Source organism: Hippocampus bargibanti, linkage group LG06, assembly GCF_051943395.1.
Source record: "Hippocampus bargibanti isolate YZ-2025 linkage group LG06, ASM5194339v1, whole genome shotgun sequence".
In the NCBI taxonomy this organism is placed as follows: domain Eukaryota; kingdom Metazoa; phylum Chordata; class Actinopteri; order Syngnathiformes; family Syngnathidae; genus Hippocampus; species Hippocampus bargibanti.
The window spans coordinates 17,567,841-17,591,895 of NC_142739.1; the positions used below are offsets into that span (position 1 = coordinate 17,567,841).

General features: G+C 40.5%; 1 long non-coding RNA gene across 5 annotated transcripts; it reads left to right on the top strand.

Annotated features, from left to right (window-relative positions):
• The first annotated feature begins 8,113 nt into the window (after positions 1-8,113).
• LOC148896632 (uncharacterized) lies at positions 8,114-23,654 on the top strand. 5 transcript variants are annotated; one of them, XR_016115413.1, is made up of 5 exons: positions 8,133-8,168; positions 11,970-12,378; positions 13,176-13,271; positions 16,461-18,834; positions 22,710-23,654. It is a non-coding gene; the product is annotated as an uncharacterized LOC148896632 (long non-coding RNA). The 5 variants fall into 5 exon arrangements; XR_016115415.1 differs by lacking the exon at positions 8,133-8,168 and having other exon boundaries at positions 10,937-12,378; positions 16,461-18,493; positions 18,745-18,834; XR_016115414.1 differs by lacking the exon at positions 11,970-12,378 and having other exon boundaries at positions 8,114-8,168.
• Positions 23,655-24,055: the final 401 nt, after the last annotated feature.

Consider the following 24,055-nt stretch of genomic DNA (forward strand, 5'->3'; position numbering starts at 1 on the left):
ACAGAAAAGAGAGTAGATCATCACAAACAAACACCTGACTAGGCAGGAAGGCTTACTTTACATCTGTTGTCGTTTGTCTGCATTCTGCAATATTAAATAAATAGAATGTCAGACTGCCACATTTTCATCACAAATATCTGAAAACCAATATTAAAATGCACATATCATAAATGTCATGGCAATGTTCACAATTTAAAATTCTACATACTTGCTGGACTGAATTTGAAAAGACACGTTCTTCCATAGAAGACAAAATCTTTCTGAGAGAGGAGCGATCAAATTGTGTGCTGGAGGTGGGGGAAATAGACCGTCTTTCTAAATATTCCTGTAATTTCAAATTGGACATTTTTTATTGAAATTGACTGTATTTGTATTGCAATGTGGCGCTGTTGACTCATTCACACTCCAGTGCCTGGCTTTTTTTCATTGTCACTTGAATTCCAGAATCCACAGAATATTGACTTTTAGGACTACATCAACATTCAATACAGCGTTAGAAACCTTAGATCGGGGGTCCCCAAGCTTTTTCCTGTGAGGGCCGCATAACTTTTCCCTTTTGTGATGGGGGGCCGGTGTCAGTTTGTAACAGAAAATGTGTGATGATCATAGGGGAGCTTAAAAAAATGTTTTTCCAGGAAGCCACACATAACCAAATAACCCTTTCCAGGTTCTTTACAGAAAAAAAGTCAGGAAACAAATAACACTATTAATGAAATAAATAATAACTAAATAACCCTCTGTGAGTTCTTCACAGAAAAAAAATCAGGAAATAAAGAAAACTATTTATGAAATAAATAATAACTAAATAACTCTCTCTGGGATCTTTATGAAAAACAGAAAATAAATAACACTATTTATGAAATGAATAATAACTAAATAACTCTCTGTGTTCTTCATAGAAAAAAAGCCATGGAACATTAACTTTCTGTTGTGTCATGCACAATCTTAACATATAAAGGTTCAGCTCAGTTGTCAGAGCAGAATCTCTGTGACACATTCAGTCTCTCAGCAGTCTCTTAAAGGACAACCGACATCACTTTTTTTCTTAACTGACATCAGAAAAACGTTTTATAGCATCTGAAATACCCAAAACATGCAGTATGATATTTTTATTCAAATGCTCTCCTCCCTTTGTATCTCCATCTAATAAAATGTGCATTGACAATGTTGTTCCCCACCAAAGATTTGAACGCAGTAGTACAGCGAAGTGGCACTATCATCATCCTGCACAACCCACAGTCGACGCTTCTGTGGAAGCTATGTGGTGCAAACACACACAAAAAAAAAAAACAATTTGACCAAGCGACTTCCTGCCTGGACACGCTTAACACCAATAAAAATGACTTAAAGTGTCCAAAATCTGCAAAAAAATTGAGCTGCGAATTGGGCATTTTCAGAAAGTCCCGCCCCCAGTTCGTGACGTCATGCCAAGACGTCTTGCATTGCTGGAGAATCAAAAGAATGGCTTCAGATTCGGAGAATATGCTTTCTTGTTACACATTCAGTTATGAATATGATTCAACTAGTTCTGAAGAGGAAAGCATACATGTTTGCAATCGATTAAATATTTTTTTCCGTGCCATTTTGAGGCAACATTGGGGGGAAATGTATCACCCAAAAATAGGCATAAAATGGCGTCCGAGCTTCTGTGAGGAATTAATCAGCCCGTTTTCACAGGCTGATAAATTCCTTCCATGGAGCTTGGTCACCCTCTTTTGGAGGCTTTTTGGTGCAACACGAGGTTTTCAGACCAAACAAGTACAGCAAAATACATTGACGCGATGGAAGGACTGCTACAATGTGTCTTTTTTTCGGTGAGGGGCGTTCCTTCAGTGACATCACGTACGGAGTCGTCACCAACTCAAAAACAAGACTTCTTGAATATTCAGCGCGAGTCTTAAAACGTAAAATATAGCTATATGCGGTGGAATCTTTGTAAAATACGCTCAGTAGAAGTCATTTGAAGCCATTTTACAAATTATGGACACAACTTGTCCGGGGACGTCGGTTGTCCTTTAAAGTTCTTGTGTTCCTTCCTTATAATCCGTTTGTAGGTTCCAGTATGCTTATAGACACCGCTGTTTGCAGCTCTCTCTCATCAACTTCCCTGTGAAAACCACAAAGGAAGCAGGTTGAGAAAGTGAACGAAGTGATATAGCACCTACACAGCACAATACATTTCCTTACCAGTATGGCTGTCAAGATGGATTTCATCCCAGTAGATTTTATTATGATTATATTTGTTTATGCTCAGAATGACTCATTCAGGTCAGAAAGGTGAGCTGACCTTTGTATGTTCATCAGTGTGAACTGTGGGTCTGCATCTGGCTGGTGAGAAGTTGAATAGCAGGTTGCATTCTAGTTACAGCCAGTCTCAAGCACTGATGCAAATGTTCTTCTGTCAACCTTGATCTCATCGGAGATTTCAGCAGTTTCATGCGAGAAAAGCTTTTCTCGCAGATATACATGCTGCCAAAAACTGTGGACATTTTCATTGCGTATTTTTGATGTTTGGATATGTGTCGTTTGGGAGGGCAGCATAGAAGTCAATGAGACTGTTGGGCTTGCGTCTTTCATACCATCACAGTTCTGTAACTCGGGTCCAACTTCTCCATGGTTTGGTACACTTGATCAAAAATATCCTCTCCTGTTGTAGTCCTTTTTAGACTTTGGAGGGCTGCGAGCTCCTCGCACATCTCAAAGTTTGCGCTAACTCCTCGAATAACATCACGAATAAAAATGAGCAGTTGCGCTGTGTGTTGCACGTCCGTGCTCCCATCCAGTGCTAATGAAAAAAGTCAAATTATTTTGTCTTCTTCTGCAGCTGGGCATATACATTCATCCCGATTTCTTCACTGCGTATGCTGATTGGACTCGCCGACAGACCTACGGCATTATATGCATCTTTCTTCTCGGGACACAACTCCTCCGCGACAGCATCCATACATTTCTTAACAAACTCTCCGTCCGTGGAAGGTTTACCGCTGCTTGCTATCAGCTTAGCAACCCGACAGCTGGCCCGAACGGATGCCTTCTTCAGCTGAGCTTGGCATACAAATGTACGTATTCTGCTGAGATAGTAGTCCACTTTTTCGCTTTGAGAGTTTGTCTGCTCGTATTTGGCCTTGCAAGCTATCGTACTTGTCTTTGTGACGGGTTTCAAAGTGTCGGCGAAGATTGTATTATTTGAATACCGCCACCCCCTCTTGACAGATGAGAGAAACAGCCTTTTCTTTACATTGAACATAAAAATAATTGTTTGTCCACTGCAGGTTAAATACAGTACATTTTGAATCAATATTTCTCTGACCTAACCTTTTCGCCATTATTCCGTTCTCTCTTTGACAGGAAGGTTCACAAGAGAAAACGGGTCTGGGACCAAATAGAGCGCCAAACTGAGCGCACATGAATATACCACCGGACCCCCCTCCACTTCCTCATCAGAATCAGAATCAGAATCAGAATCATCTTTATTGCCAAGTATGTAGAACACACAAGGAATTTGTTTCCGGTAGAACACGCTGCACTAGTATCGTCGTCAAAAAAACTGCTAAGTGGCACTATACAGTTCCATTTTGGCTACTGTTGAAGAGTTCAAAAAGTTAATGGCTTGGGGGAAGAAGCTGTTTAAATGTCTGCTGGATTTGGTTCGTGGATCTGTAGGGCAGAGGGCGGAGATACGGTAGTTTCTGGTAATGGTGGGCAGACCGGGGAAATGGTGGTGTCCTTTTCAAATCGGCAAAAGTATGTATTTAACTCATCAGCCATACCATTGTTGTACACTGCTTGGGGGGAAGGTAAACGATAATTTGTTATTGCTTTCAGGCCATTCCACACCGATGCAGAGTCGTTAGCGGAGAACTGTTTGTTAAGCCTCTACGCATAACTTTTCTTTGCGATGTTAATTTCCTTCGTCAGCCTGTTTCGGGCGAGTTTGTAAACTGCTCGATCGTGTGTGTACCAACTTTGTTGGTACACACATGTCCTCACAGAAACTGATGTATGATGTTACAGTGTCTGTGTATTCATCCAATGTGCCCGTTGAAGTTTCAAAGACGCTCCAATCAGTGCAGTCTAAGCATTCTTGTAGCGATAACTTTGCTTCATCTGTCCATGTTTTAACTGTCTTGACTACCGGTTTTACACATTTGAGTTTCTGTTTGTATGTGGGAATTAAGTGGATTAAATAGTGGTCAGAAAGACCCAATGCTGCATGCGCAACAGACCGGTATGCGCCTTTGAGTGCTGTGTAACAATGATCTAGAATGTTTTCTCCTCTGGTGAAACAGTCAATATGCTGCTTATATTTGGGGAGTTCACGGTTTAAGCGTGTTTGATTAAAATCGCCCAAAATGATCAGGGGTGATTCTGGATATTTTAGCTCGAGATGGTTTACATGGTCCGCTACTGTTTGTATACATGCGTTAGCATTAGCTTGTGGCGCGATGTACACGGCAACGAGAATAAAGGAAGCGAACTCACGTGGCGAGTAGAATGGCTTGCAGTTGAGAGACAGCGATTCCAAACCAGGGCTGCAGTGTGCGTCGAGCATCGTGACATCGGTGCACCATTCTTCGTTGATGTAGAAGCATAGTCCACCGCCTTTGGATTTCCCCGATTGCTCCGTGTCACGATCGGCCCGAAGGAGACGGAATCCGGGTAGGTGTAGTGCGGAATCCGGGTGGCGGTCACTGAGCCAAGTCTCAGTGAAGCACAGCGCAGCAGAGCGGGCAAACGTTTTATTCGTCTTTGTGAGAAGCAGAAGTTCGTCCATCTTGTTTGGTAGTGAGCGTAGATTAGCGAGGTGGATCGATGGGAGCGGCGTTCGAAATCCACGCTGCCGTAGCTTGACGAGCACGCCGGCTCGCTTCCCCCTCCTTCGCCGGCGTCTCAAAGCTCCGTACAGAGCTGCTACGCCGCTCGCGAGCAGCCCCGAAAAACCCTGTAGATTTTGGTGTGTCGGTGAAAATAGTCCAAGAGTGGATTCCCCAATGCTCAGTAACTCTTCCCTCGTGTAACTGAGTCGCGTAGGATCGCAAAAAACTAATGAAAATGACAAAACCAGGAACAATACTAGGGAGCGTGTGACCGAGGCTGCCATCCGCGGTGCCATCTTGGATCATTCATCATTTTCTTGTGTCGCATCGCATTGTGACCGACTCCTTTAGCGTTCTATTGTGAGCAGGCGTGTTTGTATTGTTCAATCACGATGATAAACAACATACATTGATTATATTGATTAAAATAGGAACAGATAATGATCGAAAAACGACCTTTGACTTGTAAAAGGATTTTTTATTTTTCTGGAGGCCAAATAGGAAAAAAATCTGATAGCATCTCTGGTATTGTTCAGGGGGCCGGGCCAAATGTGCTGATGGGCTGGATACGGCCCGCGGGCCATAGTTTGGTGACCACTGCCTTAGATTCTCTTCTTTCATCAGAAAAAAAGTTAATTCTTAAATTATATGGGTCTGGACTTATATGAGCTTGAAATAAGGGCTGTCCAAAATACAATGCAATACATATACTGTATATTGGTTTATATAGCGGTTTAACAACAGCTGAAGCTGGAACAAAGCGCTAACATGGAAAAACGGGAAATGCTTCCCCCTTGGGGAACATTGCCCAAGGTGATGGCCAGCGTTTTATCGGCACCCAAGCGTGAAAAAACAAAACCCGAACAAATTCGGGAATGGTGTTCTACGTCATATTTTCGATTCCCGAATAAATTAGTGAATTGCGGTGAATGAGTTTAGAGATTGTAGGGAAATGCGAAAATTCAAAGTGCTTGAAACACTATACCTATAATCCGAACATGTATGCAGTATGTATAAAATTGTGATGCATAATTACCTGCAAATGAGTAAAGTATAATTTTTTGTAGCTCTTGATATACCGTAGACTGCATTTCTTACAAATGTATAGCATTGCATATTATGTATCTCCATTTTGAATTCGTTCAGGATGTGACAGTGTGCCTTTATCCTGAGACGTTGCTTTAAATGTTGCTGATGTGCTGCATGTTGTGGGTTAGAGTCGTACAGAATGCCTAGCGATAACTTTGCTTCATCTGTCCATGTTTTAACTGTCTTGACTACCGGTTTTACACATTTGAGTTTCTGTTTGTATGTGGGAATTAAGTGGATTAAATAGTGGTCAGAAAGACCCAATGCTGCATGCGCAACAGACCGGTATGCGCCTTTGAGTGCTGTGTAACAATGATCTAGAATGTTTTCTCCTCTGGTGAAACAGTCAATATGCTGCTTATATTTGGGGAGTTCACGGTTTAAGCGTGTTTGATTAAAATCGCCCAAAATGATCAGGGGTGATTCTGGATGTTTTAGCTCGAGATGGTTTACATGGTCCGCTACCGTTTGTATACATGCGTTAGCATTAGCTTGTGGTGCGATGTACACGGCAACGAGAATAAAGGAAGCGAACTCACGTGGCGAGTAGAATGGCTTGCAGTTGAGAGATAGCGATTCCAAACCAGGGCTGCAGTGTGCGTCGAGCATCGTGACATCGGTGCACCATTCTTCGTTGATGTAGAAGCATAGTCCACCGCCTTTGGATTTCCCCGATTGCTCCGTGTCACGATCGGCCCGAAGGAGACGGAATCCGGGTAGGTGTAGTGCGGAATCCGGGTGGCGGTCACTGAGCCAAGTCTCAGTGAAGCACAGCGCAGCAGAGCGGGCAAACGTTTTATTCGTCTTTGTGAGAAGCAGAAGTTCGTCCATCTTGTTTGGTAGTGAGCGTAGATTAGCGAGGTGGATCGATGGGAGCGGCGTTCGAAATCCACGCTGCCGTAGCTTGACGAGCACGCCGGCTCGCTTCCCCCTCCTTCGCCGGCGTCTCAAAGCTCCGTACAGAGCTGCTACGCCGCTCGCGAGCAGCCCCGAAAAACCCTGTAGATTTTGGTGTGTCGGTGAAAATAGTCCAAGAGTGGATTCCCCAATGCTCAGTAACTCTTCCCTCGTGTAACTGAGTCGCGTAGGATCGCAAAAAACTAATGAAAATGACAAAACCAGGAACAATACTAGGGAGCGTGTGACCGAGGCTGCCATCCGCGGTGCCATCTTGGATCATTCATCATTTTCTTGTGTCGCATCGCATTGTGACCGACTCCTTTAGCGTTCTATTGTGAGCAGGCGTGTTTGTATTGTTCAATCACGATGATAAACAACATACATTGATTATATTGATTAAAATAGGAACAGATAATGATCGAAAAACGACCTTTGACTTGTAAAAGGATTTTTTATTTTTCTGGAGGCCAAATAGGAAAAAAATCTGATAGCATCTCTGGTATTGTTCAGGGGGCCGGGCCAAATGTGCTGATGGGCTGGATACGGCCCGCGGGCCATAGTTTGGTGACCACTGCCTTAGATTCTCTTCTTTCATCAGAAAAAAAGTTAATTCTTAAATTATATGGGTCTGGACTTATATGAGCTTGAAATAAGGGCTGTCCAAAATACAATGCAATACATATACTGTATATTGGTTTATATAGCGGTTTAACAACAGCTGAAGCTGGAACAAAGCGCTAACATGGAAAAACGGGAAATGCTTGACATTGCCCAAGGTGATGGCCAGCGTTTTATCGGCACCCAAGCGTGAAAAAACAAAACCCGAACAAATTCGGGAATGGTGCTCTACGTCATATTTTCGATTCCCGAATAAATTAGTGAATTGCGGTGAATGAGTTTAGAGATTGTAGGGAAATGCGAAAATTCAAAGTGCTTGAAACACTATACCTATAATCCGAACATGTATGCAGTATGTATAAAATTGTGATGCATAATTACCTGCAAATGAGTAAAGTATACTTTTTTGTAGCTCTTGATATACCGTAGACTGCATTTCTTACAAATGTATAGCATTGCATATTACGTATCTCCATTTTGAATTCGTTCAGGATGTGACAGTGTGCCCTTATCCTGAGACGTTGCTTTAAATGTTGCTGATGGGCTGCATGTTGTGGGTTAGAGTCGTACAGAATGCCTGGAATTATCTGTGTGTGTCAAAAGTTGGAGACACTGCTGGGACGATTGACGTTTATCTTTAGGTTGCTCGCACACGCGCACACACCGCGCTTAGTTAAGAGGATGTGAGTGTGCAGCAACGGGTGTGTGGTGACATCAAAGAGAAAGGATTTGGAGTTGGCAGCGGTAGGGTCCAACAAATTTTTCACTTTTACAGCTCGTGTGTGTGTGTGTGTGTGTGTGTGTGTGTGTGTGTGCGTGTGTCTGTGTGTGTGTGTGTGTGTGTGTGTGTGTGGTGTGCGTGCGTGTGCGTGCGTGCGTGTGTGGTGTGTGTGTGTGTGTGTGTGTGTGTGTGTGTGTGTGTGTGTGTGTGTGTTTTGGGGACTACAATCCAAAACAAACTAAAATGTCACAACAAGGTTAGCATTAATCAGGCATTAGAGAATAGATTTGTTTTTATTAATGTCGAAGAACAGGAACCTACAGCATGTGGAATTACCCCCAAATATTATTGAAACTAACCCAGAAAACACAAGATATAGGAAACTGTGATGATGTGTAACCATTCTTCGTTGATGTAGAAGCATAGTCCACCGCCTTTGGATTTCCCCGATTGCTCCGTGTCACGATCGGCCCGAAGGAGACGGAATCCGGGTAGGTGTAGTGCGGAATCCGGGTGGCGGTCACTGAGCCAAGTCTCAGTGAAGCACAGCGCAGCAGAGCGGGCAAACGTTTTATTCGTCTTTGTGAGAAGCAGAAGTTCGTCCATCTTGTTTGGTAGTGAGCGTAGATTAGCGAGGTGGATCGATGGGAGCGGCGTTCGAAATCCACGCTGCCGTAGCTTGACGAGCACGCCGGCTCGCTTCCCCCTCCTTCGCCGGCGTCTCAAAGCTCCGTACAGAGCTGCTACGCCGCTCGCGAGCAGCCCCGAAAAACCCTGTAGATTTTGGTGTGTCGGTGAAAATAGTCCAAGAGTGGATTCCCCAATGCTCAGTAACTCTTCCCTCGTGTAACTGAGTCGCGTAGGATCGCAAAAAACTAATGAAAATGACAAAACCAGGAACAATACTAGGGAGCGTGTGACCGAGGCTGCCATCCGCGGTGCCATCTTGGATCATTCATCATTTTCTTGTGTCGCATCGCATTGTGACCGACTCCTTTAGCGTTCTATTGTGAGCAGGCGTGTTTGTATTGTTCAATCACGATGATAAACAACATACATTGATTATATTGATTAAAATAGGAACAGATAATGATCGAAAAACGACCTTTGACTTGTAAAAGGATTTTTTATTTTTCTGGAGGCCAAATAGGAAAAAAATCTGATAGCATCTCTGGTATTGTTCAGGGGGCCGGGCCAAATGTGCTGATGGGCTGGATACGGCCCGCGGGCCATAGTTTGGTGACCACTGCCTTAGATTCTCTTCTTTCATCAGAAAAAAAGTTAATTCTTAAATTATATGGGTCTGGACTTATATGAGCTTGAAATAAGGGCTGTCCAAAATACAATGCAATACATATACTGTATATTGGTTTATATAGCGGTTTAACAACAGCTGAAGCTGGAACAAAGCGCTAACATGGAAAAACGGGAAATGCTTCCCCCTTGGGGAACATTGCCCAAGGTGATGGCCAGCGTTTTATCGGCACCCAAGCGTGAAAAAACAAAACCCGAACAAATTCGGGAATGGTGTTCTACGTCATATTTTCGATTCCCGAATAAATTAGTGAATTGCGGTGAATGAGTTTAGAGATTGTAGGGAAATGCGAAAATTCAAAGTGCTTGAAACACTATACCTATAATCCGAACATGTATGCAGTATGTATAAAATTGTGATGCATAATTACCTGCAAATGAGTAAAGTATAATTTTTTGTAGCTCTTGATATACCGTAGACTGCATTTCTTACAAATGTATAGCATTGCATATTATGTATCTCCATTTTGAATTCGTTCAGGATGTGACAGTGTGCCTTTATCCTGAGACGTTGCTTTAAATGTTGCTGATGTGCTGCATGTTGTGGGTTAGAGTCGTACAGAATGCCTGGAATTATCTGTGTGTGTCAAAAATTGGAGACACTGCTGGGACGATTGACGTTTATCTTTAGGTTGCTCGCACACGCGCACACACCGCGCTTAGTTAAGAGGATGTGAGTGTGCAGCAACGGGTGTGTAGTGACATCAAAGAGAAAGAATTTGGAGTTGGCAGCGGTAGGGTCCAACAAATTTTTCACTTTTACAGCTCGTGTGTGTGTGTGTGTGTGTGTGTGTGTGTGTGTGTGTGTGTGTGTGTGTGTGTGTGTGTGTGTGTGTGTGTGTGTGTGTGTGTGTGTGTGTGTGCGTGTGCGTGCGTGTGTGTGTGTGTGTGTGTGTGTGTGTGTGTGTGTGTGTGTGTGTGTGTGTGTGTGTGTTGGGGACTACAATCCAAAACAAACTAAAATGTCACAACAAGGTTAGCATTAATCAGGCATTAGAGAATAGATTTGTTTTTATTAATGTCGAAGAACAGGAACCTACAGCATGTGGAATTACCCCCAAATATTATTGAAACTAACCCAGAAAACACAAGATATAGGAAACTGTGATGATGTGTAAAATGCAATCAGTTGTGCAGCAAGCAAGGAAGTTTTGCGGAGAAAAGCACAGACCTGCAATTAAACAATCAAGCGCTGCAAGACTAAGTGAAGAAGTTTAGTGAGAAGTTGCCTCACCAAAACATGTTGCCTGCAGATATCACCCTGCTTCCTGAAGTGACAATCAGGAAAGAATTCAAGACTGGTGGACGGAATTGCGAACATGGGCAAAATGACAGACGCTCAGACACCAATTTGATGAATCAGGATGACAGAGGCATCAGTAAAGAGAAGATAGAGACAGATTATTAAAGAAGTGGTGAAGGCAATACATTCAGGTTTGATTTTGCACGACACACAGTAGATAAAAAAGTGACCTCTCCCTTCCCCAACGAGAACCATATAAAAACATAATTTCAAGGACAGCAGTTACAGTACATGGACATTGACCACAAACTGGATGGTATATACACCACACAAGGTCACCATAAATTTCCTCATGGGAACTCAATTAATATTAAGACCGTTATTTGCTAAATGCTGTTATATGGATATTGAGTCACATAAAGACTTTCCAGCAGCTCATGTGTTTTGTTTTTCTACTTTCATTCCTTTCATCACTTTGCTGCTGTGAAATGTAAATTTCTCCACTGTGAGACTAATAAAGGCAAATCCAATCCAATCCAATCCAATCCAATCCAATCCAATCCAATCCAATCCAATCCAATCCAATCCAATCCAATCCAATCCAATCCAATCCAAAAGACAAGTAAATTGTGCTTGTTCCAAAGAAACACCGGTCTCTACGTGACTAGGTTTAACTTTAAGATGTCAGTGTCAACCAAGAAAGGCAGTTGAAGTAAAGAATAAACAGTTGTAGCATGATCTCATTCACACCATGTGCTAGTCCGCTTGGAATGACCATTGAACCAGTCAGAGTGAGCTGGGAAAGGACACACAAGGTATTGAAAACTAATTTTAAAATATTGAAATGATGTCCCGAACAGTGTGGAACTCTCACAGTTCACGTCTCAAAAAAGTGGAGTATTAGTAAGACTAAAATAATAATACAATTTGAAAAAAAAATAGCAGCACTGATGTCACTACTTGCAACGACCTTTGGCAATACATTTTTGCACCCACGTAAATCTTGCATAGCAAGTACTGACATTGCTTCGTAGGCGTAGATGATCCCACTAACTGCGGCAGGTGCTTGCACAAAACTTTGTGCATATGTATTTTTCATGACACTCCGATGGATTTAGGAAACATACTGAAGGAAATAGATACATTTATTTAGATATATTAAACATTGCTCAAGATAAAACCTTAAAATAGTAAGTTTGATCAGTATCAATATTGCGTTGCTTGTAATCGATAGATAACAGAACAAAGAGGTGGTGTTTGGTTGGAGACATATGTTTCAGGTGCCAGAAGATCTGAAGGGACCCGGCTGGCAGACACAAAGGAAGTGTGAAATGACAACAGAACCAAATGCTGGACAACGCAGATGAAAGGAACTGACCAAACACTAACTCGGCAGGACGCAACTTTTGATCTACCTTGCACCCCGCCTGGAAGTCGGGGAACTACCTTGGGAGCAGATACGTGAACCAGATGCCAGAAGGACCAAATGGGAACTTGATTTCTTTGTGTGGGACAAATTTGAATATCCATGTGGGACACCTTTAAATCTGGGCTGCTCAGTCTCAGTCTTTGTCTTTTGTCTCTCTTACTGATTTAGGGCACACGAATATTTTCTGTGTCAGGGAGCTGAGACCCAGAATTCTGCATTAGATCAATTTGTTAGGAATAAATCATCTGTGAGTAACTTGCCGGCTTCTTTGGTGATCTCTCTCACAACGAACATGCCAATTGTTAGGTTATAACGTTGCGCAATAAGGTAAATATTTAATTCCGTTCAAAATTGTTAATAAGATGAAATGTAACTGTTAATGTTAACAGTAGCCTGTAATATTTTAACCTAACAATACATATGTCAATAGTCATCGTAGCTCAATAATATTTGGCCTCTCAAATAATCCGCTATTTCAGATGTCTTGTATATTCTTCCTATTGTATTACTGTGCTATATGACAGCCAATAGCACGGCGCTCCTAACTGATTAAGACAGTTGTCTTATGGCAACTCTGTTTGGTTAGGCCGGATTGTTATTTATACAACAAAACACAAGGTTGTAAAATTACACAGTATTATCTGAGATTTTAGAATATAGTATTTGAATCTCTTTTTAGGGAGGGCGGAATATAAACAAACTCAGCAAACAAGCATCTTGTGTGTCATACGAGCAATACATCAACTTCATAGTTTAGTGCTTCGTCGTTTCCAACTAGACTTACTCTCTTTGCCAATATTTAATTCTGTGCAGCAGTCATTAATGCCAGAACACTGTTATTATGGCAAAAGAGAAAAGCTGACAGCATGACAGTGTCGCTCTGCTTTAGCCTTTAGATCCGTCAGCATGTAACTTAAAGTGACAGGGAAAGCTGACTGCAAAAATCAAAGCCTTCTTTAGCTTCCACATTTTTCAAATTGCACTATTTGGGTGGCTTAGAGAAACTTCAAAGCGTTTGAGAAGAGGATTTTTTTTTAATTTCAGATAAGGCCCCTGAGCTGAATGTGAACTGCTGGGAGTGTAAAAGCTCACATCCTAATCAATGTGACCAGCTGAATTCAAGACCGAGGAGCTCATCTTGTGAGTCCTGTTTTCTTCTTTTCTCTCTCCCTCATGTTTCCATTCTTGTAATTTGTATAACAATATGATTTGCATTGAGGCAATCAAAGTGCCTTGATTTAAAAAAAGGTCTCGTGCAAAATTCATTGATTAGTTAAAATGCAGTCTTATCATCACGTCCATTGATTTCAACATAATTATCAAAGTCAAAGTCAGCTTTATTGTCAAATATGCTAATATGCATGACATACAGCACAGATGAAATTATTGTCCTCTCGGACCCAGCATGCAAGGCACTTATAATGACTTTAACAAACCTAATGAACATGAAAACGCCAATTTGCCGGGAGAGGGGAGCCGCTGCGTGTTCACGCGCCGCCATCTTGGGAAAAACAAAAATAACAAATAATATGACAACACAAAGACACAGAGTCATTCATTCATAATTATGTTGACGTTCTCAAGCCAGGATAATATCCTTTAAGCCTACCTTCAGCAGTGAAGTATGCATTAGGTAGTTAACGCCAATCGGTCCCAGACACTCAATCTTACCTGCTCTCCCGTGTTTGTGAATTACCGGATTTTCAAAAGACCTTTTCTCCTTTGGCGCTTATTCCCTCCGAAATTAACATAAAATGACAAATCATTAATGGCAATGTGATGTGTCAAATGGAGAAGGAGTCTCCAGTTCAGTATTTATCGTGGACAATTTAATTTGATCTAAAATGAGAGTGGGACAATCGAGTCATCTCTGGATTGAGTTGGGTAGGATGAAACATTTTTGCGTGAAATAGATTCCACTTCCCTCAATATTGGTTGTGTTATATGTGCAACTAAGTGTAAGTCTTCTAATTCTTTTCCTTTCGGCTTTTCCCTTCAGGGGTCGCCACAGTGAATCAATGTCCCGGTTTTGTGCATCCTCTTCTCTCACACCAGCTCATGTCCTCTTTGACAACATCCATAAACCTCGTCTTCGGTCTTCCCCTTGGATCTCGTGCCTGATAGTTCGAGGCTCAGCATCTTTCTCCCGATATAGTCACTCTCTCTTCTCTGGACATGGCCAAACCATCTCAGTCTGGCCTCTCTGAATTTCTCTCCAAATGAGTTGTCCCTCTAATGTACTCATTCCAGATCGTATCCAACCTGGTCACTCCCAAAGAAAACCTCAACATCTTCAGCTCTGCTACCTCCAGCTCTGATCCTGTCTTTTCTTCAGTGGCACTGTCTCCAGTCCAAACATCATGGCTGATCTCACCACCGTTTTATACACTTTTCCTTTCATTCTAGCTGAAACCCTTCTATCACACATACCTGACATTTTTCTCCAGCCGTTCATGCCTGCCTGGATGCGCTTCTTCACCTCTTTTCCACACTCTCCATTGCTTTGGACGGTTGACCCCAAGTACTTAAAATCCTCCACCTTCTTCATCTCTTCTCCCTGTAGCATCACTCTTGCACTTGGATCCCTCCAATTCACACACAAATTTTCCGTCTTGCTGCGAATGATCTTCGTTCCTCTCCTTTCCAGGGCATAACTCCACATCTCTAGTTTCTTCGTCACCTGTTCCCTGTTTTCGCTACAGATCACAATGTCATCTGCAAACATCATGGTCCAAGGAGATTATTGTCTAACATCAGCCTGTCCATCACCATAGCGAATAAGAAGGGGCTCAGAGCTGACCCCTGGTGGAGTCCCACCTCCACCTTGAATTCCTCAGTCACACCGACAGCACACGTCACAACTGTCTTACAGTCATGATACATGTCTTGCACCACTCTGACATACTTTTCTGTCACTCCAGACTTCCTAATGCAATACCACAGCTCTGCTAAGTGTAAGTCATAAAACATAATGTTTGTGTCACTGTAAAATCTTTCTAAAACAATGGTGGACTCCACAGTTTGTGCACATTCCTTTGCCTATTTCAATTTGAGATTTAATACTGTGGCTGTGGAGTTTGTTTCCAGTGTTATATTTATTTGTTTAAACATAATAAAAAATAGTAGCAATAATAACAGGAATAATAATGGTGGAAAACTAATTAACCAAAAATATACAATACAGATATTAGTGAAATTGGGAGATTTTGTAAAAAAAAAAAAAAAAGAAATCCAGGGATGAGATTAGAATGATGATATACTGTCATTGCTGCATTGGCTGTGCAAGATTTCTGACAGATAGACAATGCTTATATTCTTCATGAAAAAAAACACTTCTTTATATATTTATTTAGCAGTCAACATTTTGTCAGGGACGATGGAAAAACAACACAGAAATCCATAAACCAAGAAGACAGGTGAACCATTTATATGTACTGTATATTAGTTGCAATTGAATGTTTGACATTTAAATTGAAGATGCCATGAGAGCAAAATAATGAAAGATTAAGGATGTTTTTATTGAAGCTCCAAATGAGTTCTCTTCACAGCAGCATTCCATTGGAGTCCAAATATAAGTTGCATATGTTTGAGTGAAGACAGATCTTAACAGCTTGTCCTTCAGTAAACAAATGACATTGGCAAGAAGCCATAACGTGGCATTAGGCTTAGTGCTTTTAACAATGGATAAATACATAGCAAAATATTTAACAACTCAGCAGCCCTTAATTGAAAATATGATCATTTTTGTTTTGAAGAAACAATTTAAGTTATAAAACTGTAACTTCTGGAGAATGAAACATCACCATTGCGAAATAATTCCACAGATTTCATTGTTTAACCAGAGCTAACTCATAAAGTTAAAGAGAAATATATTCATATATTGTGTTGTTATGAATGAGGTTACCACATTATCACTAAATGATCTGATTAAATCGGTAGTTGTTCGTGTATTCAGAGGTTTTAGAGCATTCATCATAATTGAGAATGATGATGGATGCAATCACAGCTCGGTACATCCAGAAGAGAATTACAGTAGGAGATAAGAGGAGAACAGACTAGCGATGTTGGACTTGTATTTAAAATTTAATTGGATTTTAAATCAGTTTCAGCAAAAGAACAGCTCAGCGATAAACTGTGTACACATCAATGTGGTTACTTGGCTGTCGGAGTTGGCAAAGTATAATTTATTCTTGATTGCCAGTCATGGCACACTTTAGTCATCTCAGTCATGGCCATATAGACAGATAGAGGCATCTATAATACAGTAAAACTTGTTTGTGCATGGGATCTTTTGACCGATATTATGTTTTTATATTATGTTTGCTCAAGTTTACCCCTCTTCAGAAATGTGCTTGATGAGACAACAGTCAGACTCGATCGTTGGCAGAACATTGAGTGAAGATTCCCAAGCTAAGAGCTGGCCACCATCTCCTCCAGTTAGTTCCAAAGTGAACCTTCCCGGGCACGAGCAGAATGCCCTAGAAACTGCTGTCGGTCAGTGCTCCAAATCAGGCTGTTGTTAAAGCGCTATATAAATCAATATGTATTGTATTGTATAAATTGGAACCTTGCACACATTGGCTATGCCTAGAATTTTTCTCAATTGAAATGAGAATGAACAAAACTGGTCACCAAAATTGAATGTGAGCAACTTCACTGCCATGCTACTAACAACTAATAGTTGTTAGTAGCCCCAATAGTGATAGACTTTGACGAAAAATAATTTTTCGCAAAAAAATCACAAGATCGACAAAGTACAACAACTGATTGCAATAACCAAGAAAACAAGAAAAAAACAGAAACAATTGCAAATTTCCCCATTGTGGGACGATTAAAGGCTTTCTGATTCTGATTCTGAAAGGCCAAGGATGAATACAGACGCAAATCGCTGGGTGTAAAAAGAGAAGAATCGCGTCAAACACCTTCAATATTAACCACCATCATGACTACATTAAAATTGAAATGAAATAAAATAAAAAATAAATGGCAATTCATAATCTTGTAGTCTGTGAAAGTCTTTGCTTGACTCCAAAGAAATATCCATTTCAAGACTAAATTTCAGCGGTGGAAGCATGTAGCTGCAGGCATTGAGTGCTCACAGCATCCATTACGGTGGAAAAATAGTGGACCTCTCTCGAAAGAATATGCAAGTATATTTACTTTGCTTCTGCAGCAGTTTACAAAGGAGGAAGTTCTTGAGATTTTTTTTAATTGATGCTTTCACATATTTCTAGGCTTTTTTTACTGAATGAAATCAATGGCTTGTATTATTGTAATGACATATTTTTATGATTATATCCATTTAAAAGTAAAGGTTTTTCCGAAGCAATGTTAATGTTATGAAAAGCAACAACACAATATTATTGGATGTATATCCTGCTTTTGTTTTTATAATAAAATGTTAAGTACCTCATAATCCCATACCAGCTTCTTTTCTACCCTCCTTAACCCCTGAATTTGCTTCTTTTTCTCTCGCATTAAAAGTGTGTGTCGTATTTAGCAGGGCAAAAAATCCCTTTTCGTGAAATTGTAAATTGGTTTCTCATGTGCGGGCCTTTCTTTGTTTCACCATTGGGGACTTTTTAGATTGCTTTCACTGTACTGTCCAGTAAGCACCAACAAATATATTCACAACCGTTTTGGCCAATGTTTATCTGTCTTTGCCATGCACTCAAGTGAGTAAAATTGGAGGGAGGAAAAAGGCATTTGTGGCATTTGAATAACAAAATACAAATTAAAAAACCCTTGAACAAAAGGAGCAGAACCTGATTTTATTGGAAACGTAGCAGCTTTCAAACACATGCAATTCCAAAAAAATAAATACTTCAGTTGACAACCATCCAATGTTGCATGAGTATGATTCATTTACTGGATTTGCCACCATGAACCAGTTTGTCTTTGTTGGTGTTTTGTAAGTTATTTTGATGTACGTCACATAAAGCAATTATTGTGATTCCATTTGGTTAAAGGTCAACTCAATTGGACAGTGCCACTATGGAATGTCATCTCTTTATGAGTGCTTTTTGAACAGTGTATTTAGAGAAAGACAATTTAAAACACATTTCGCCTCGAGCACAAATGTATCTGCTGTCTAAGTGCATTTTGCCACGTCATCTCTTATCAGGAGAACATGTTCAACAGAATAATTTATCATGGTGAAACGTCTGCTGTCTCGATCCACTGCACATGAAATGCTGAAAGTGAATTACAAAGAGAAGAAAATAATATATACGTAAATAATATATGTGTTTTTTTGCAGGGGAAATACATAGAAAATTAAGATACTTGAAGAAACAATGGAGAATGAGCCAAATTGTGCATGTGGTGTGCTTTGCTGTATGATCTTATAATCATCTTTGGAGGTATTTTTCATGTTGTTTGTTTCAATTTAAATTGTGTCTAATGGTACCAAGTTGAAAGCAAAGGGAAGCACCGAATGTCTTTGTTCAATGAGCCAAGGGACAGAGACGTACTTTAAATAATTAATTCGCCAAAATGGGAAGATTTATACCACAAAAATTCCCATTAGGCTTTTAGCACGGAGTAAGGTTGATTATAGATGAATACAATTTCCCACAATGCACATGCCATTTTTGACGCATTTTGATCACAGCTTATGGAAATCCTGATGCCCTCTACCCACTTCCCGCTCAGCAGCCTTAATGGAGATATGAGGTGACATTGTAAAGATGTGCTATATGCAGTAAGTGCCCGCCATTTTCACACTTTTTCTCGCACCCTATTTAGCAATCCAGGCAGCTGGAAAAATGCTCAATGTGCCATTTGTTTAATGTGCTGTCCTTGAATACATCACAATGCCAGTTCTCATGTATTATACAAACCGTCCTGATACATAATAGATAACAATTTCAATAACCACAATGGTTTTGCATTAACTTCATCGCCATTCAAAAACAAATTGTGAATGAATGCACAGGAAATGATTGAAAATGGGTTATGGTCAAATGAAACCATGGTTGACCTGGTTTTAATTCCAAAAGGTATTTTATTGCCGCAGGTGCAACACTGCTCACCACCAAAAACACCCCTTGCTTACAGTGAAGAATGTTGGGGCAGCATTGTGCTTTGGGGAGGTCTATCTTCAGCTGCAACCAGGACCTTGGGCGACCGGGTCCTTAGTCAAGGTGGTGGGATTAATAAACAGTTAAAAATAAAAATCAATATTCACACAAAACCTTCAGACTTCCGCAGGAAGTCAAAAAATACCAGCCCCAACCTTCCTCTGTGGAGTTCACATGTTCTTCTTGCTCTTAATTGAGGGGGTTTTCTCTCTGTATTCCGGTTCCCTCACACAATTAAAAAGCATGCATAGAGGATTAATGGAATAGTCTAACATTTATAGTCCAAATTGTCCCTTGGTTTGATTGTGAGTGTGGATGGTTGTTTTTATGTGGCCTGTGATTGGCTAGCAATCAGCTCGGGCTGTACCCCTCATATTGGCTGAACACACCCGTCATCCCTGTGAGGACAAAGCGGTTCTGATAATTGTTGGATAATCGTAAAGGTTTTCTGTTATTGCAGGTAAAGTTTCAAAAAATGTTTTCTTCATTTTTTTATGTCACAAAAACCTGACTCGTAAACAGTCTTAGGTTGTTAAAATAACAACTCACTAATAATACTTTATTGTAAACGTATTTGACATGCGGGTGCTGTAGAAGATACATACAATGTTGATCGGGATAAAATGTGGGTCTGTGAATCCCTTTGAGACTTTTTAGTGATGGACTATTCAATTAAATTTGTGAACTTCAAACGCTCCATTCCTAACTTCTTGCATGAAAACATCCTGTCATTGAAAGTGACTTTTCTTACACAGAACTGAGATATAGCAATAATGAATAGAAATAATTATTCATTCATTCATTCATTCATTCATTCATTCATTCATTCATTTATTCATTCATTCATTTATTCATTCATCCATTCATTCATTCATTCATTTTCTGACCCACTTTATCCTCACAAAGGTCATGGGGAGTGCTGGAGCCTATCCCAGGTGTCTTCGAGCAGTCGATGGGGTGCACCACGAGCCGGTTGATTGATTTAAATTATATTTTTTTCAAATGTCAACATTACAAATAAAATCTTTGTGTCATCTTTTAAATATCAATATTTCCACTTTTCGGTTCTGATATTTTTATGTAGTTCTTCACTGTATCTTGGTATTTGGAGAGCCAATCAATTTTTGGGATGGTAGTTGGTGTAAAATATTTGAAAAAGGACCACCGAAATAATACATCTTCAATATAGACAGTGTTTTTAGGTGTTCAATTACCTGACATGTTTCGCCGTATACGAAAGACGAGCGGGTCCACTCACCTTTCTCTGACCTAATAAACACTGTAAGAAAAGAATCTGTTGAAAATTAGATATCAAGTAGACAGGGTGAACTTAATACAACCGTCTTCAATATAATCCATACAAAATATTCATTAATTTCACACCTAGATTGGCAATAAATTCATTGGTGCAAAAAAAAAAAAAAATACCTGTAAGGAGCCACTTTGGGGACAAATGAATCAGCTCTTTTTAGGGAGCTGAGCCTCAAGGGAAGAAATTGCTTTCACCACAGCCACCAGAATGAACTTGAGGGTTATGCACAGAGATGCAGTAAATATGTCCGATGTTAGTTCAGCATTAAGTTAAAGTTCCATGACTAATGACATTGGGGGTTAATGAGGAGGGGGATAAGACACCTGAGGAATCATAGTTGAGATGTGACTGACCAACAAAAGGAAAGAAAAAAGTGCAGTCAGAATTATAGATGAGACACTCTAGGAGGAAAGAAACAGATGTAATGCAGCACTGTCTGCATGAGAGTGCATTTTAATCAGCTGAGAAAGCACCAGAGAATTAGATAAAATGTTTTCTCAGAAGTAGGAAAGGGTAGGTGGGATTTATGGTACATTATGTTCCCTACCAGAAACAAATGGTCTTTAAATTTTCGCCCACAGAAGTCATTTGTCACACACGGTTGAAGCACTCATTTCTTTGCCTGTGCAAGTTGTCAGGACTGTTTTTTTCCAGACTTAAAACACAGAATCATGCAACTAAGTTGGATCATTTAAAACTGCAGACTCCAAAAAGTGATAGAGAGTCGTCGCTGATATTTCACACCTTGACACACTCACCAAAAGCTTGTTTTGTGTAAAGTTGTTGCTATGAAAATGGGAACCAAATAAAAGATTAGCAAGGTATTTCATACAAAAAAATAACTACCATACATAAAAAAGATGCATGATAACGGCAAAGTTGATTTCTTTGCATACAGACTACTTCAACGACATATTTATAAAGTAGGGTATTGATGAGGAAAGTGGGGAAACTGTTGACATCAAAACATGTCAAAATGTCAAATGTCATTGATATAATAAATATTTCTTAGTCCTCGTGGCTTCACTTTTACCTTAAGGCAGTAACAAAAGTTGTTGCTGACAAGAATACAGCGTTCTCTCAGGAACAAATTCAAAACAATAGGTACATGTGAAGATGATTTCTAGAAGTAGTCCAAATAACGCTGGATGAATATGACAGTTGAGTGGTTGAATACCAAACATCTCATCTCTCATCTCATCTCATCTTCCGTACCGCTTATTCCTCATTAGGGTCGCGGGGGTTGCTGGAGCCTATCTCAGCTGTCTTCGGGCACGAGGCGGGGGACACCCTGAATTGGTTGCCAGCCAATCGCAGGGCACACAAAGACGTACAACAGTCACTCTCACACTCACACCTAGGGACAATTTGGAGTAGTCAATCTGCCTGCCATGCATGTTTTTGGAGTGTGGGAGGAAACCGGAGTACCCGGAGAAAACCCACGCGGGTCCGGGGAGAACATGCAAACTCCACACAGGGAGGCCGGACCGGGATGCGAAGCGGCGACCTCTGCACTGTGAAGCCGGTGTGCTAACCACTTGACTACCGGGCCAATACCAAACATGTCGTCGTTAAAATGAGTCTGGATGGGACGTATTCCCGACAGTATTCCCGACAGGATGGCATATTCAAGTCTTATGCCTGACAGCTAAACAGAATCCCCCTGGATAGGATGCAGTGGGTCCAACCCAATCTCAACACTGCAAAGTAATAAAAATCTGCAGCATGCATTCCCATCTGACCTATCACAGAGGATAGGTGCCTAATAAAAGAGATATAAGTAGCCTGTCATCAAAACAGTGTCGAAACAATAGTAGACCCTATTCTTATTTTATGTTACATGCAGCAAAATGAAATTTACTTTTGAATTGCGCTCTGGGCCAGACGGAAAATAAAAGTTTTTTTTGTGGATGTGCTTTTATTGCACTCACGATTCCATAATATCAGCTATGGTTGTTATGCATCTGATTTAAACATGAAAATAAGACATTGAGAGCAAATGGCTGTTAATGTCAAAAGTCAACAATTAAAACAAGTCGATGTAATTAGCACCAGTGTTCAATACAAATAAATCAATTACTTCAGTGAGTCATCTGACATGCATTAATAAAGACAATCTCAAGTAAGTCAATACACGAATACGATGTCTTTCATAACATATTGTACTGTGCTCCTTGCTTTTAGGTGATTTGGTGGTTGTGATGCAGCCTCGATGGATTAAAATGCTTGTGAATATTTTTGTCCAAATCATTTCATTCTTGTTATATTAAATTTGTTGCAGCTGACTACTGTGGTTGTTTTTGACAATGGTTTGCCTCTCATCTCTATAGGATTCATCAGTACTTCATGTAAGACTGCACTGCAAAAGCTGGCGCTGCTAAACCAGTTATTTATGCTGGAGGCACACCCCATTGACGAATGGCATCATTTTGGGGGGAAATGCAAAACAATAGTCGTTAAGATGCCTTGCAGAGAAGCCGCTGTCTGTTAACAATTCGTTGGATAGAAACTCTGTCATTAATATGCCATTTAGTTGTAAAAAGATAGTGAAGCCTCAACAGCCACTGGGGGAACAATCATTGTTTTTGTTTTTTTACTACTGTCTATTGGTTTCAAAATCATTCAGTCTAAACTTGCAACACAACTTGTTTCATTTTCCACACCAGTATAAGCGGGTGCAGTCTTCATCAAGCCTTGTTGCATGAAGTGGTGAAGCCTACTTGGATGAAAGGCAAAATGCCTTCTAAGAGAGACAGCGTACTCAAGTAATAGACCAACTCAAATTCCAGCGAAATTACCTACACCATTGCGATCTGGACCGCTTAGGAAGTGTATGTGTCCTGCCTAAGGCTAGATAGTTCTGCATGCACAGAGACCATCTCCTATGAGGTGGGAATGAGAACCACACCAAACAGGGAAACGACGTGTAACACCTAATTACAATGTATTCACGCTTTTGTTTCCTATTCACGTTTACTGCAATAAATTTGAGCGAAACCGTATCCTTTAATACCTCTATATTTGATATGAAAATCAATACTGCATACAAAATGTGTTTTTTCAGCAAAATAAATGTGACCACATAATTCTGAGTGCCACACCAATGTTCCCAAGCCTTAACTTATGCAAAGGAGAAATTATAAGAAATGCCACACAGAGCCACTAAATATCTGAAGCAGCAATTTTATTTCCTGAAGTAAAAGATAACTTGAACCAATATGAAAATGACGTTGCTATTACTGGGGTTGCACTACCTCTATCAGACCAAAGTGCTTGAAAAAGCACATCTAATAAATATGACAGCATTACAAGATTTGACATTCAGTGGCTGTTTTCTGACAGAGAGTGCCTTGGCACACAGAATGAAGCGGTTTGCAATCGCTTCTCAGTTTTGCTCTTAGGAGTCACAAAGTGTCTTTCGGACATGAGGCTATTAAAAAAACCCCGGGCGTCAGCAGTGACTGACTGCATTGTGGCTTGTACAGTGCGACAAAACAACAGATTATGTGTAATTATGTTCCTCTTTGCTC